Genomic DNA, 14,751 nt, shown 5'->3' on the forward strand with positions numbered 1-14,751 from the left:
TCTGAGTAATTTGATACCTTGATCAACCTTCTACGACAAGTAATAACGGAATTAGCCTCCATCAAAGTTTACAGCACGCACGCGCGCGCGCACTAACCAGAGACAATATATGTGCAAAAACATGCCTATACAAAACTCATTATAGCTCTTCAGGTAGTCCGTTGACCCCCAATTTTTTTTTCATATTCGAATAGAGTATGGATGGGAGATATGATTTCATGTCACATTTGACCCGAAATTTTATCATGACGTCATCAAAGTGGCGTCGAAACTCAAAATTACCACATTGCTACCTATGACGTCATCATAGTTATGCAAATTTGACACTAACTCCTCAAATATTGGCCAATTTTCGCTCAGTTTTCGATATGTTGTAGCTGAGGACATACTCTTTTTAAATTAATGGCTATATTTTCTTTTAAAGGAACGGATCATCCTAAAAAAGGGCAAGTTATAGAGGCATGTCATTTTCGCTCATTTTGTGTGCAATCTCTATGGGAAATGACTTTTTCTCAAAAGTGGATTTTACATTCTTCTATTTCGCGAGCCATATCTCCATTTCTCTTCATCGGTTTTCTCTGAGCTTGGAGTATGTTGTAGCTGAGATTGTAAGCTATCGCAATGTGGTCTCCATTTTCCGATCAGATGCCGATATCATGCCCGTATTTCACTTGCAAAATTGGATTTGAGATCCTCTCAATTTGCTATGTGTAAAGTCTATGGGAAATAGTGCTTATGTATATTAGTCTATGGGAAATAGTGTAGCTCAATGGGTAAGGCATGAGACTTGCAATCATAAGGTAGAGGGTTGGAACCTCGGGGTGAACTTTTTTTTTTTTTTTTTTTTTCTTTTCAACATTTCACAAATGGTCCTTCATGACCATTACAAGGTATATAAATTAAAACATTGCACTATAAAATAGTTTTAAAAATCCTTTTAATATAACATGTACATGTACCATGTGTATCATTTACACCTATTTTCCAAAGTTTCTCATTTCTTTCTTTTCAAGAGTATTCAACACGTTCTTTTCGTAAGAGAAGTTCAGTTTCCATCATGATGATCATATTGATCTCAATAAACATGCTGATTGTCTTCGTGATCATGAAATCAGAGACAGATAACCTAATTCGTCCTCATGACGAATTAAAATTCTAGTTAGGTGATCTGTCAATCGACAGATCAACTATTAATTTTGTACGAATTTTCTTTTTTATTTATTTATTTATTATTAGGTGATCTGTCATTCGACAGATCAACTATTAATTTCGTACGAATTTTCTTTTTTATTTATTTTTTATTTATTTTTATTTTTCCGCCCTTTTCTTGTTGCCATAAAATCTCAAAATCTACATCTTCAATTTTCTTCAAAATATCATCAGTTATGGGGACCTACCATGTCATCTGGATGAAACAAGTTCAAGGTCAAAAGGTCATCATGACGTCATCTAGACGCCATTTTGTAAAATCACATAATCAATCATATCTTCATTATCAATTATCAAAAATTTATCATATTTACATCACATTATCTTCAGGTTAAGGGTCAACTGTCCATATCATCAAAGGTCATGTTAAGGTCACGACGTGCACGTACGCGCGCGTCAAAATTTTAAAATGCTCAAAATCACTTTTTGACCAAAATAGAGTATGAATCAGGCCATTTTAAGCATTTCAAAAATTTGCACACGCGCACGGTTACGCGCGTAACGGCACTATGAAACATAGGATCGCCGTTTTTATTATATCAATGCACCGATAATATAATTCTGAACAATTTGATACCTTGATCAACCTTCTACGACAAGTAATAACAGAATTAGCCTCCATCAAACTTTACAGCACGTGCGCATGCGCGCACTAACCATAGACAATATATGTGCAAAAACATGCCTATACAAAATTCATTATAGCTCTTCAGGTAGTCCGTTGACCCCCAATTTTTTTTTCATATTTGAATAGAGTATAGATGGGGGATATGAGTTCATGTCACATTTGACCCGAAATTTTATCATGACGTCATCAAAATGGCTTCGGAACTCAAAATTCCCATTTTGCTACTTATGACGTCATCATAATTATGCATATTTGACTCTAACTCCATAAATATTGGCCAATTTTTGCTCAGTTTTCAATATGTTGTAGCTGAGGACATACTCTTTTTAATTTGATGGCTATATTTACATTTAAAGGAACGGATCATCCTGAAAAATGGAAAGTTATAGAGACATGTCATTTTCGCTCATTTTGTGTGCAATCTCTATGGGAAATGACTTTTTCTCAAAACTGGATTTTACATTCCTCTATTTCGCGAGCCATATCTCCATTTCTTTTTGTTTGTTTTCTCTGATCTTGGAGTATGTTGTAGCTGAGATTGTAAGCTATCGTTAAAGTAGTCTCCATTTTCCGATCAGATGCCGGGATCATGCCCGTATTTCACTTGCAGAATTGGATTTGAGATCCTCCTAATTTGCTTATGTGTAAAGTCTATGGGAAACAGTGTAGCTCAATTGGTAAGGCATCAGACTTGCGTCCTCAGGGTCCAGGGTTCGAGCCCAGGGGTGAACATGAGAATTTTTTTTTTCTTTTTTTTTTCTTTTCAACATTTCACAAATGGTCCTTTATGACCATTACAATGTATATAAAATAAAACATTGGACAATAAAAGAGATTAAAATCCCTTTTAATGTTGAATATGTACACGGCCTACACTTTTTCGCACAACTTTCTCATTTCCCTCTTTTTCAAGAGTATTCAACACATTCTTTTCGTAAGAGAAGTTCAGTTTTCATCATGATGATTATATTGATCTCAATAAACATGCTGATTGTCTTCCTGATCATGAAATCAGAGACAGATCACCTAATTCGTCCTCATGACGAATTAAAATTCTAGTTATATATATTTTTTATATATTGTATTTATACCGTATGTCTTTCTCCAGTCACTACATATAAGATTGTCACTTGGTTATGTACTTTATGCTATATTATGATTATGTCTCAAGCATTGTAAATTTGTTTTGTATATATTCCAATAAATGCAGAAAATCCTGAAAAAAAAAAAAATCTCTAGATTCAAGAAACCCAGTCTCCACCATCGCAAGAAGAGCAATTCCTGCTCGACTGAGGCATCGATGCATTATGGTCTGACGCCGTGAATAAATAATCCCGAGTGCGTCTCCACCGACGAATTAGCGCGATAATTCGTAAAATAGCGCGCTATTTTGCAAATAATCCCAAGTTGACTTGGGATTGCAATCTCGAGATTAATCCTATGAACTAGCGCGATAATTGCGTCTCCATTGCAAATAATCTTGAGATTGTTCAGATCGGGATAATTTGCCGGATCAGAAATAGCGCGCTAATTTGAAAACTCGGGATGGTGCAGACGGCCCTTTTGTATCAGAGATGAGTATGAACAGTTGACTAAAGGCCACCGCACACCTTACGACCCGACTGGTCTACGACTGGCTTGCGACTGAGTGAGGGGAGGTGTGACGTCACAGCTCTTGTCAGCTTGAGAGTCACAGACCGGTCAGAGACAAGTCGCAAGGAAAATCATAAGGATTTGACCAACGAACGTGGAGGGCAGCAATACACAAGCGTGTTGCTCTAAGGAAGGTCAACTCAATACGCGCATGCAGCTGAGGTACGCGCATATTTTATCATTTATGCCAACGAAATCATACGCCGATCCAATACAACAACAAATTAGTAGCGATCAAGAAACGAATATGAAAGAATATGACTACAACGATATCAAAGATAACATTAAAAAATTATGTTGGAGAATATACATACATTTAAAAACATACGTTGATATTTAAAACTTTACAAATATAAGTTTTAGAAACTAAATCATTACCAAATCGGTGATTGTTGTTATCAGCGATTTCACCAGACGGCTGTATTAGGTGATTTGCGTCGAGACGATTTTGTGACCACTCGCAATGCATTTCGGGATTGAATATGACCACCTTATTTTCTCTGAGCTCTTCGCTGAATCCATCATCACAGTGCAGCTGCAGCGCAGCCAATGCAATGCATCCGATGCGTGGGGTTTTTTTTCGCCGTCCATGCCATGGTCTCAGACTCGGAGTTGAAATTTAGACCCGGATTTCGGGGATATAGCGCCTTTATTTCAGATTTATAGACTTAAAAGTCGAATGACATTTAAAATTTGAAATCTAACCTTGAACAATCATCGTTGATAAACATCAGCCCTGAAGCCATTACACTTCAAATCAGGCCAGGCAAATTAGACGTCATTGTCTAAGTTGGTAGAAGATCTATGACGAGTCGCCTGAAGCCCCAGCGCATCATCAGCGTCACTAGCTACATGTAGCTACACGACCGGCCCAGACTCGGCGCACCCAGGCCAGAAAAATGACCTCGATTATTACGGTGGTTGTCTATGCATTTATTGGCGGTGCAGCGAAATTTAGCAGAAGAAAATAACAGACAGGTATCCTCGTCATAGACTTTTAATATTCCAAAATGAGGAAAAATGTCAAAATCATGATTATTTAAGGTAAAATATTTTCTTCAAAAATAATAGGAATATTTTTAAAATTATTACCCAGAATAACCGATCTAAAAGTTGTTCATTAAAAAATATTTAAAATTAACAAATGAAAAAAAATCAACTCTACAAAGTTCCCCAAAACCCACCTTATTTTTTAGAGTGGTCACAAAATTCGAGCGGAGTTGACCTTCCTTAGAGCAACACGCTTGTGTGTTGCTGCCCTCTACGTTCGTTGGATTTGACATGTCAAATCCTTATGACTGGATCGCAAGCTCAATCCAACTTCCAGCCAATCAGACAGAGTTGCACGATGCGTATATGATAAACAACGCGCATACGCAGTAGTAAGCGCACTTTCTCAGTTGCTATGGCAAAAAGCAAAAAGCGCATGCGTGAGTCGCAGACAGCATGGTAGTCGGATCGCAAGATGTGCGGTGTTGAGGCTTATGACTACTTTGCGATTCATCTTCCCTCACTCAGTCGCAAGCCAGTCGGGTCGTAAGGTGTGCGGTGGCCTTTAGTCTGGTAAATGTTTCTGATATCAAATTCATTCTGAAATTAAAAAAAATGAATTTAAAAAAAAACATTGTAACCACATATATTATTCTAAAGAACATGTTTTGAGTTATCAGTTATTTTTCATCCTTTCCCTCCTTGTATATTTTATTTCTAATACCCAGTAAATGAAATCATAGGGCATTCTTAAGATCCCCATTAGCTATTGTGCAAAAAATACAGATTTATTGCCCACCAGTTTGAGGACCCCTTCTCTTCAACTTTTTGAATTTGTTGTTTTGCATGTAGAAAGTTTTGTCTGATCTTGGTTCTTCCCCTTCTAAAAAATCTTTAAAAAATAATACTTTCACAACACATAAGAATATGGATGAAGACCTAAATTTGTAAAGTTAAACTTTCATATGCCGAATGGGCAAAAAATTTGATAATTGGTATTCTTCCAAATTTAAATTTCTCTGTCTCCATACAGGACTAAAGTCCCTCATACCTCAGCCAGAGAGATCTTGTTGGGTTTTTTGTCTCGCCTGCATAGCAGAGCGAGACTATAGGCGCCGCTTTTCTGACGGCGGCGGCGTCAACATCAAATCTTAACCAAAGGTTAAGTTTTTGAAATGACATCATAACTTAAAAAGTATATGGACCTAGTTCATGAGACTTGGACATAAGATTAATCAAGTATTACTGAACATCCTGCCTGAGTTTCAGGTCACATGGCCAAGGTCAAAGGTCATTTAGGGTCAATGAACTTTGACCATGTTGGGAGAATTATTTTCAAAATCTTAACCGAAGGTTAAGTTTTTAAAATGACATCATAACTTAGAAAGTATATGGACCTAGTTCATGAAACTTGGGCATAAGGTTAATCAAGTATTAGTGAACATCCTGCTCGAGTTTCAGGTCACGTGACCAAGGTCAAAGGTCATTTAGGGTCAATGAACTTTGGTCAAGTTGGGGGTATTTGTTGAATTACTATCATAACTTTGAAAATTTATGGATCTAGTTCATGAAACCTGGACATAAGGTTAATCAAGTATTAGTGAACATCCTGCTTGAGTTTCAGGTCACATGACCAAGGTCATAGGTCATTTAGGGTCAATGAACTTTGGCCAAGTTGGGGGTATTTGTTGAATTACCATCATAACTTTGAAAATTTATGGATCTAGTTCATGAAACTTGGACATTAGATTAATCAAGTACCACTGAATATCCTGTGCGAGTTTCAGGTCACATGACCATGGTCAATGGTCATTTAAGGTCAATGAACTTTGGCCGTGTTGGGGGTATTTGTTAAATTACCATCCTAACTCTGAAAGTTTACGGATCTAGTTCATAAAACTTGGACGTAAGAGTAATCAAGTATCACTGAACATCCTGTACGAGTTTCAGGTCACATGACCATGGTCAAAGGTCATTAAAGGTCAATGAACTTTGGCCGTGTTGGGGGTATTTGTTGAATTACCATCCTAACTCTGAAAGTTTATGGATCTAGTTCATAAAACTTGGGATATACACAATTGTATATATCAATTGTATATATCTTTTAGGCCATCTTCTACCTCTGCAGACACAAGTGTTTCAAGGCTGGAACAATGTATCTGTTTCATTCGTAGCTGGATGCTCAACAATAATCTGAAATTAAATGATAGCAAAAGTGAATTTTTGCTCATTGGCACCTCACAGCAGATCTCTAAAATTAATATCAACTGTATAAAAATTGGAGTATCCAATGTCAAACCATCTGATACTGCAAGGAATTTAGGAGTTTATTTTGATACAAACCTCAATATGGAAACCCAGGTCACGAATGTATGCAAATCAACATATTATCTCCTGTATAACCTTCGGCGCATTCGCAAATACTTGATCAAGAAAGTATCAAACTGGTGGCGCATGCTCTGATTACAAGTAAGCTTGATTACTGTAATGGTTTGTTGTTTGGAATGCCTGATAGTCTCATTTCTAAGCTACAAAGAGTCCAAAATTCATGTGCAAGACTTATCTACCGTGTCCCAAAGTTCAGTTCCACTACACCTCTTCTGAGAGAACTCCACTGGTTGCCTGTACGTCAAAGAATTTCATTCAAAATTCTGTTAATTGTATATAAATCATTAATTGGTCAAGCCCCACACAGTCAGACCGCAGGTCCCTATGCTAATGAGCAAAAAGGCCAGATTCATCCAAATCATCTCGTGACTGAATCCTCCTCCTTGCAAAATCTCGTGATTCGTGAGATTTTCTTTCTCAAAGAATTTACCTGTTTTAACCTCAAGTTAAATGAAATGTTATTGCACCATCAGATAGAGTAAAAGTTACTCTTTCATATTGGTCATTTATTTTGTATACAATATTTTGTTAAATAAGTAAATTTCTGGCCTGAAAATGTGCCTCAAAACTGAATTTTCTTCCTCTGTTTTCTTTTGCAAATTGTGCAAAACTTTTTATTTTGAGCCTCAATAATATCTATATCACCATAAAGCTGAATTTCTGTACTTTCTCACAATACCACTCTTGATATGCGGCACCTTTTAATCGGGTCAAGATCACACTTTTCCCAACAAGGTACAAGACGAGATTTCTGAAATTTTGTACTTGCATGAAATCCAGAGTTCTGATTGGCTGGATAAGGTTCACAGAACTACAGGCGCGGGGTATTTGAGGAGATTACCACATGGGAAGTGTGACCTTCCCACGAACCCAGGCACTGGGACCGTTGGAATTTGCCATTGTGTGGTCTCTTTGACCAATCAGAGTGCAGTATTCTTGTTTTCAAACTGCTTTATGTACTTGGCAAATGAAAAGTGTGATCTTGACCCGATTAAACCAATTCTTATTTTGAAACCTATATCATTTCAAAGCATACATATTCAGCTTTATCATGATATAAAAATCATTTGGGCTCAAACAAAAATAAAGTGTGAAAATAGCAGCTTTTGTCAGGTGAAAATATTTCTTTTGTAGCATATTTTAAATCAAAATTTTAACCTATAATACAAAATCTTTGAATAAATCCAAACACATGACATGAAAGAATGATTCTTCTTCTTTACAATGGTACTAAATTCATGAAATTCGATGCACCATTAGAGCAGCAATGACCAAATGAAAAGAGGTGTTTTGGTCCGCATCAAGCTCATTAAATATGCAAAACATCTCAAGTCATGAATATCACTTGGATGAAAGAAGCCACTTTCTTGGGACCTGCAGTCTGACTGCACATTACTTTACAGAATTACTCAAACTTAAAACCCAATCACACAGTCGAAGCCTGCGAAGTTCCACAGATAAATTATTGTTTCAGATCCCATTTCACAAAACAAAAGTCAAACTTGGTGATCGTGCATTTGCACTTGCTGCCCCCAAACTATGGAATAGCCTGCCAATTGATATAAGAAGCTCTCCATCCTTGGCTCTCTTCAAATCAAAATTAAAAACATATCTCTTTAGTTAAGAAAATATGCTGTGTAGACATAAGTAAAAAGAGCTCTGAATATGAACAAGCGCAGCTGAATATATCCATATAAAAGCTGCACTATATAAATTAATGCTTATTAATGCTTATTATATAAGAGTAATCAAGTATCACTGAACATCCCCTGTGAGTTTCAGGTCACAAAATCAAGGTCAAAGGTCAGTTAAGGTCAATAAACTTAGGCCATGTTGGGGTAATTGTTGAATTGCCATCATAACTTTGAAAGTTTATAGATAGAGTGAATGAAATTTGGACATGGGTGTAGTTGACAAGTCTTAAGTCACCGTTCAAATGTCATTTACGGTCAATGAACGTGGTATTATGTCATTATATGAATGGTGTTTTTGTGAATGATTATTTTATAGTAGTTTTCAAAGTTAGCACTGCTGCTATATTAAATCGCGTAATGCAGGCGAGACTGCCAGAGGCGTTCCACTTGTTTCTATAGAGCTGACTTTGGTCAAACTTAAAATGCATATTTATAGTGTCAGATCATATAAAAGAAAGTTTGTATTCACTATTTCTATTAAGGATACATACAGTATAAATATAAAAAGTCCTGAGGTTAACTGATACAAAAATGATTTTCTTATGTTTGAAGAAAAGAATCTTAGTTGGCTCAAATTTCAAGTGTTTCTTTTCTCAGATCTTATGATCCTATTTGAATATTGGGTTATATTTCCCTTTAATTCAACATAATTGTATAATCTAGAGGTGCATTCATGCAAATGTTGAGCCCCAAAACACACATAAATATGCCCAATAGAATAACATCTACAAATTTGTTAGTCATGTAGAAGTGTGTTCATGGAACTCATGTCATCCATGAATCTTACCAACTTCCAGCATTCTTTTGCAGCATAGGGCCTATACCTGTAGGCCTATACTATCACAACATCCAGGAACCTTGATTTTGTATGTACATGCGTAGCCCAAGATTTTTCAAATTTATCTTTCTTTGCATAGAAGAAATTGTAGATGCAGAAATTGCATGAACGCAACCTGGTTGTGTTCATGCTATTCATTTTTCCCCTCTGATTCATGTTTGAACTTAACATTAACCTGGGCACCTGGCATACATGTAAACTTTCCATGGTACAAAAAGATGATGAGAAATGAGAAGTACATATACATATGTAACTGCAGAAGTAGAACATTTGTTCTTCTATAATGCTCAATGGGATAGCATTGTCTGCAGTGATATTGCGTGACTTGCCCAATACATTTTTGAAGCCATTTATAGGCAGTAAATTTTCCATAACTGTAAAAGTTTGTTTTATCACTTTTTGCCCTGACCTAACCACAGCCCTGTTGTAGTATGTGACCTCAAGATGGCCCAAAGCAGGGCCAATCTGTCAGATATCGCAGTAACAGGTTACTACATGTACTAGTTACAGGTGTTTGCAACATGGCCCTTTTTGTGCAATTTTATAGGGCCTACATGCATTACCCATTTCATGAATTCACGGATGCTGATCAGATCTGTTTTTTTTTATTCATGAAAGGAAGAGGACCAGAATACAATGTACATTGTACTTGTACATGTAGCTGCATCATTTGAGTCTTCTTGTTAAAAGGACTCGAGCCTCACTCAATTCGCATCCAATCTCATTTTTGTCTTGCCTGTATAGCGGAGTGCTTTTCCGACGGCGGCAGTGTCGTCAACATTGAAATCTTAAGACTTAACGAAGGTTAAGTTTTTGAAATGTCATCATAAATTAGAAAGTATATGGGTCTAGTTCATGAAACTTACACATGAGAGCAATTAAGTATCCCTGAACATCCAAGCAAGTTTCAGGTCACATGATCAAGTTCAAAGGTCATTTAGGGTAAAAAAAACTTTGATAATGTTCGGAGTATTTGTGGAATCGTCATCATAACTTAAAAAGTTTACGGATCTAGTTCATGAAATTTGGACAGAATAGTATCCATTAATCCCTGAATATCATGTTTCAGGTCACATGACCAAGATCAAAGGTCATTTAAGGTCAATGAACTTCGGCCGTGTTGGGGGTATTTTTGAATTGGCATCATAACTTAGAAAGTTTATGGATCTACACATGTACATTGTACATGTAGTTCATGAATGATGAAACATAGGCATAAGGGTAATCAAGTACGTATGTTTTGCACATGTCTTAGGTCACAAGATCATGGTCAAAGGTCATGTTGGGTCAATGGACATAGTGTTGTATTATCATAAACATGAGTGTTTTCTTTTGTGAATAAGCTCTGTTTTCAATGTCAGCACTGTTGCTATATTCAATCGAGTAATGCAGGCGAGACTGCCATAGACGTTCCGCTCTGGCATATTTAGCGGGGGGGGGGGGCTCTAAATATCAATAATTTCAGCTTGCCCTTTGTGCTCGCACTAATTGTTTAGATGTACATCGTGATAATGATTACAAAGAGTGCTTAGAAATAGAGGTATTCAGTCTTAAAGGAAAATGAAACCTTTGAAACAAGATACATGTAGCTTCTGTGAAAACAGAAAAATCAAAGAAACATATGAACAAAAGTTTGAAAAAAATAAGACAAATAATGGGAAATTTATGAGCATTTGAATATTGCGATTACTAATGCTATGGAGATCTTCCCATTGACATTGCAACAAAGATGTGTGATGTCACTTGTGAACAACTCTCCCATAACTTTTGCAGGGCGCGACAAACCCGCTCGCCTGCTTGCCCGGGGCAAGTGAAAATGACGTGCGGGCAAGCATTTCTCAAAGTCAATTGCCCGATCGGGCAAGTGGTTGTTTTGGAAATAAAATATCAGTAGACCCTCTAAATTTCAATATCTTTTGGATAATCACAACTATCTCAGATTATGTCAAACCAGTAAAAAAAACAGTGGAAACTGATGTAAAATCAGCGCCAATTACCAATAATTTATCGCCAGGTACCTCGTTCGAAAAACAGTGCCATCGCATCTTACGTTCTACATGTATGTGTGCAATGACTGCGCATGCGCTACTTAAGCAATTTGCCGATGCAAAAACCACCAAAAGTGGCTAAAATTTCACATTTTGCAAAAATCCATGAAATTGCCATCTATTTTCCATATTACCTTGAAATTTTGATTTAGTTAAAAATGAAGAATATTCAGCTCTTTTAAATGTGTGTTCTTTTATACTGTACATGATTCTCAATTGTTGTTATTTTGTATGACCTTTAAAAATAAGAGTAGTGCCGTCATAATTCATAATAAAAAAAAAATCATAAAACAAATAGGGCAAGCAGTTTTTTCTATCGGGCAAGCAAATTTTTTTTTTGTAGAGGCCTGACTTATGTATATATTTCACTTAATCTGCCTCTTTTATCATATCTATCAGTAAATCATGTATTCTTTCTATAGAACGGCATGTACCAGTAGTAAAGATTTTCAAAGAATAAATTATGGTGAACTCATGAAATGGGTACATGATAATTTATATTTAATCCTATTTTCATGTAGAATTCATGAAAAACTTGGGACCACTTAAGGGATAATTCAAGTATCAATAGTCAGTTATTATTTGATATTAAAGGACAAGTCTACCCCAACCACTAGTTGGTTTGAATAAAAAGAGAAAAATCCACGAAGAATAAAACTGCAAATTTCATAAAAATCGGATGTAAAATAAGAAAGTTATTACATTTCAAAGTTTCGCTCAATTCCACACAACAGTCCTATGCACATCCTGGCCGGTATGCAAATGAGGAGACTGATGACGTCATCCACTCACTATTTCTTTTGTATTTTATTATATGAAATATGAAATATTCTAATTTTATCCTCATTGTCAAGTGAAACGATTAATTTCTCCCTAAACATCTGGAATTAGCATTGTTTGATACTATATTGTTCAGTTTAGTTGGTCCTTATTGTCAAATCTGTAAAAAAAAATGAAATATTGTATTATTCAAACAATAAAAAACAAAAGAAATAGTGAGTGAGGGACATCATCGACTGTCTCATTTGCCTGTCACTGAGTTGTGCATATCACTGTTTTGTGAAAAATAAGCTAAACCTTAAAATGTCATAACTTGCTCATTTTACATCCGATTTTGATCAAATTTTCAGCATTATGCGAGTTTGATTTTTCTCTATTTATTCAAATCAACATTTTTCTGGGGTGGACTTGACCTTTAAAGAATGCAAGACACATTGCTTATCATATTTACACAATGTATCATGATGTTAAAACCTTTTGAATATAAATGTAAATTAAAACCTTTAAATTTGAAGTTATCCTATACAGTAGACCCTTTACCAATTGTGCAAAAAATATTTCTTACAATGGTTACCTTGCTATTTAACTATTTATAATGACAATGTAGTGTTTGATTATTGAACTAAAATATAGAATGTCTCTAATCTTATAAAAATGTTAATGTTTTCAAAAGTCTTGCTCCATTCCTCAGATACATGTACATGTATTGTACTGTAATTGTACATGTATCAAAAATCAAATTGAATTGTCTTTTAATAGCTACAACTTAAAAAAATGTTTATCTCAAAATATGTTTTTCTGTCTCTTGGATTATACTGTACATTTAAGATGGAGATCTATTTATTTGAATTAAGTAGGGCTATTCTTTTAAATTCATTTAAGAACACTATTTTTGTTTAATCCAGAGATGAAAGATAAACTACTCCTTGCTATGGAAAGAAGAGATGAAAAATCTCCAACATGGAGAAATGCAAGAGTAATGATAAATCTAGAGCATAAAAATGATTTATGAATGGTGACAGGGACCTCTGTGCTTGCCTTGTTAACGCCCCTCAACCTGCTATGCTGGTAAATTGCCAATTCATCTATTGCCAACTCGTCCACTAATCACATGGTCTACATGTACCTTCATTTAATCTAATGCCATTCTGTCCATCAACCATGTGGTCCAATCATCACTTCGTCTAATCATCAGTTCGTCTATGACCATTTTGTTTCATAACCAGTTGGTCTAATACCCATTTTATTTTCAATCATTTCGCACAATTCATTCAATTGGACGAAATTGTATATATAAATGGCTATTTGACCAACTGGCTATTAGACAAAATGGTGAGAGGATGAAATTGCAAGTAGACCATGTGGATAGTGGACGAACTGATGGTAGACCAAATGATAGTAGACAAATTGGTAATTTGACGCATTGGCATTAGACCAATTGAAAATAAACTGCTTTGCTTTCCTCTTTAAAAACTGAATCCACTGAATAACTAGCAAAGCAAATACTGTTGATTTGAAATCACATTGTTTTATGTCACTTTGTTGTACAATTCAAAGACTGTTTGATAAGACTAAATTCAACATCTCATGGGAAGAGGAATAGTATTCACTATCCTCTCCCATCAATGGGATGGCCCAGCCCATTGAGGTCAATAAAGGTCAAATCCAATGCTGTGATAACTCCCGACTTGGTTTCTTCCTCATTTCCATCAAAAAAGTGTTGGATCAAAGAGGAATGGAAACTCTGAATTCCTAAACCAGGATGAAGATGAAAATGATAAGTTCTCCTGAAACCCTATAGCACAAGACTAAAAGAGAATCCGGATTTTAAACACAGCTGCTTTGTCGTCTGGACCTATTTTCTCACAAGTTTAGAGACCAGGTTACAATACACATGGACACTGTGAATGATATAACTTCATCATTGCATTGATATGAGATTTCCCTTTGAAATATTAAAATACATAAGTTTGAAGGCGAAATGTTGCAGGATTTTTTTTTTTTTTTCATTTTGGAGGGTTACATGTACTTTTCACAACTTACTTCCTAGATTTGAAAAATTTGATAAGCTTTTAATAACATTGCCATGAATAGGGAATTTCCAGTGCTCTTTTTTGAGTTTCCAGGGCTCGTATTTCAGGGGTGAAATCACCTCAAGTCCCATTATCCCTGAAATGGTGTGTATGTTAGTTATGTAAAGTTACATATTCCATTGTTATGATAAATTCTTGAGAACGGAAAGTGAATTTTCCTTCTAGAGATTCAGTGTAGTTGAGTGCTCAGAGCTTCTTGCTCTCATGGTGAAAGTGTGAAGCTAGGATGAGACCAAGATTCATGGTTAGAATGATTCCATATCAGCATCTCATCACTCATCAGCTACACTGGTAGATCAATTCATTTATACATGAATTAAACAAAAAGGTATCAATGCGCTGTTAGTCATGTACAGTGTTTTAGATAAATATGTTTACATTCTGGCTATTGAATTGCAATTCTTTAGAGGTGAATTTTTTTTATAGCTCT

Source organism: Lytechinus pictus, chromosome 3 (assembly GCF_037042905.1).
Source record: "Lytechinus pictus isolate F3 Inbred chromosome 3, Lp3.0, whole genome shotgun sequence".
NCBI classification, from domain to species: domain Eukaryota; kingdom Metazoa; phylum Echinodermata; class Echinoidea; order Temnopleuroida; family Toxopneustidae; genus Lytechinus; species Lytechinus pictus.